Below are 2,500 nucleotides of genomic sequence, written 5' to 3' on the forward strand. Positions count from 1 at the left end.
CGTTGTCGCCCTAAACCTGCTCTGTAATTGTTATACGACTCGTTCAATTACTGTAGTGTTGCCCACCCGCAACCCTCGCAATATAGTTCGCTACTCGCACTGCCCGCACCCCTGTGTATCGCTTCATGTTAAACACCTTGCAAGTCTTGCTCACTTTCCACATGCTCCTGCTGTACACTGTAATGTGGATGGCAGCAGGACGTACATGCCGCCCCTCCCCACGTCCCCACCTTGCCCCCTGCCTTCGCAAGCTGGTTGGTGAGAAGTTTGCATGTTCAATGCCCTTCGCATGCGACGTACTCAGGCTACGTTGTGGTGCGGCCTGTGTCAACTGTCCGCTGATGTCGTACGCGTGAACCACAATCTGTACTGCACATTCGTCCTTATGTACTGAATGATACATCGTGGCACATGTGTGACCGCACAACGACTGCGCCCAAAAACGGCGGACCATACAGTGCAAATATTGTGCACGCAGCTACGTGTCGTCTCCCTATGAGAGCTGGATTGCAGTGTGGTACGCCATAGAGACGTGTGGGAGGAACGGACGCCGTGGATGGCGATCAGCATGAGCTGTCTGTTGATGTATTCGGACCTAGTCGTCTCTCCTCACACACCGTGATGGCATGGTGCACCGCGTTCCATATCTGCGACATGCTACAGAGGCCGGTTGACAGTCCGTTCGAGCAATGGACATCGCATACGTACGGGGGCCACCTTCCACGTATTGTCTAGGCGTGCACATTTTGTTGCGTGTATGTGGGCAGACGTAGTGTGGCGTGACACCTGACACAGGCATGCAATAATCGTTGAAGTTGCAAATGGCGATGGACGCCCTGCGTTTTCTGGTGAAGTTACGCAAATGAACAAATGGTAACCTGTTGTGGTGCGGTTGTTCTCGCTAGGGGTGAATCGGTGATGGCGACGATAGGTTGAGGTACTAACCACGGTTGTTCCAGCGATACCCACCATGCCGACGAAACTGAACGGCAATCTGGGTGTGAAGCGATACGCGGGCGGTGGCTGGGTGGGACCGTCCCCGGCCGGTGAGGGGGCGCCTCCCGGCGTGCTGGCCGCGCGGTGCGTGGGCGCACGCGCTACAGCCGGCTGGTGGGGGCGGCCAGTGGCAGGCGCGCCGGCCGACGGACGCGGCAGGCGTCGCAGCTGCGCGCCGGCGCACCCTGCGCGCGGCGCCGTGCGGCCAAAGTAGGTCCTCGCGGGCCCGGTGCGAAGCGCGGTGGACATCTCAGTGTGCTGGTCCGATTGAGGACTGTGTGCGTTGAGGATGCGCCGCCGCCCGGCGCTCGGCGCCGCGACGCGTCTGCTGCTCGGTCGCCCCAGCGGTTCTCGCTGGTGGTTTGTATCGCAGCTGTGCGGATGTGTTGGCGCGTGCGCTGTGCTGGGAGAGTTCGCTTCGGCACCCCAAGTGGGGCTTTTGTCCTTCTGTGGCGCTGGCGTTGGAGCTGCCGGTCACCGTGAGTGGCGCGTGTTGTCTCCCGCCGGCAATGCCACGACAGCACGCTCCCGGGCCTCTGTCCGGCAGCGGCAAGCTCAGTTGGGAGCACGGGTGGTCGCACCGAAAGCGTCTACTCGCCTAACTCCGGGCGATTGCGCCTCTCTCGAACCCGACCAAGTACTTGGGACGGCGCTGCGCGCCGCCGGGACCTGAGAGGGTTTCGAGGTGTATTGTTGCAGGGGAGCTCAGCCTCCTCCTGTTTGCAGAATGATTGAGCGACGCTTGCGTGTTCGCGCGGGCCCCCGGGACACACTCCCGGCGGCCGGCTGCTCAGCTCTAGTTGACGCAGCTCCCTGGTTGATCCTGCCAGTAGTCATATGCTTGTCTCAAAGATTAAGCCATGCATGTCTCAGTACAAGCCGCATTAAGGTGAAACCGCGAATGGCTCATTAAATCAGTTATGGTTCCCTTAGATCGTACCCACGTTACTTGGATAACTGTGGTAATTCTAGAGCTAATACATGCAAACAGAGTCCCGACCAGAGATGGAAGGGGACGCTTTTATTAGATCAAAACCAATCGGTCGGCTCGTCCGGTCCGTTTGCCTTGGTGACTCTGAATAACTTTGGGCTGATCGCACGGTCCTCGTACCGGCGACGCATCTTTCAAATGTCTGCCTTATCAACTGTCGATGGTAGGTTCTGCGCCAACCATGGTTGTAACGGGTAACGGGGAATCAGGGTTCGATTCCGGGAGAGGGAGCCTGAGAACGGCTACCACATCCAAGGAAGGCAGCAGGCGCGCAATTACCCACTCCCGGCACGGGGAGGTAGTGACGAAAAATAACGATACGGGACTCATCCGAGGCCCCGTAATCGGAATGAGTACACTTTAAATCCTTTAACGAGTATCTATTGGAGGGCAAGTCTGGTGCCAGCAGCCGCGGTAATTCCAGCTCCCAATAGCGTATATTAAGTTGTTGCGGTTAAAAAAGCTCGTAGTTGGATTTGTGTCCCACGCTGTTGGTTCACCGCCCGTCGGTGT

General features: G+C 58.1%; 1 non-coding gene across 1 annotated transcript in view; it reads left to right on the forward strand.

Annotated features, from left to right (window-relative positions):
* Nucleotides 1-1,806: 1,806 nt before the first annotated feature.
* The window catches only part of LOC124773383, a 1,925-nt gene continuing 1,231 nt past the window's right edge, over nucleotides 1,807-2,500 (forward strand). Inside the window, exon 1 of the ribosomal RNA XR_007014651.1 lies at nucleotides 1,807-2,500. This exon is cut by the window's right edge and continues 1,231 nt beyond it. This is a non-coding gene — a ribosomal RNA (small subunit ribosomal RNA).

The sequence above is a fragment of the Schistocerca piceifrons genome, unplaced genomic scaffold (assembly GCF_021461385.2).
Source record: "Schistocerca piceifrons isolate TAMUIC-IGC-003096 unplaced genomic scaffold, iqSchPice1.1 HiC_scaffold_952, whole genome shotgun sequence".
NCBI lineage: Eukaryota > Metazoa > Arthropoda > Insecta > Orthoptera > Acrididae > Schistocerca > Schistocerca piceifrons.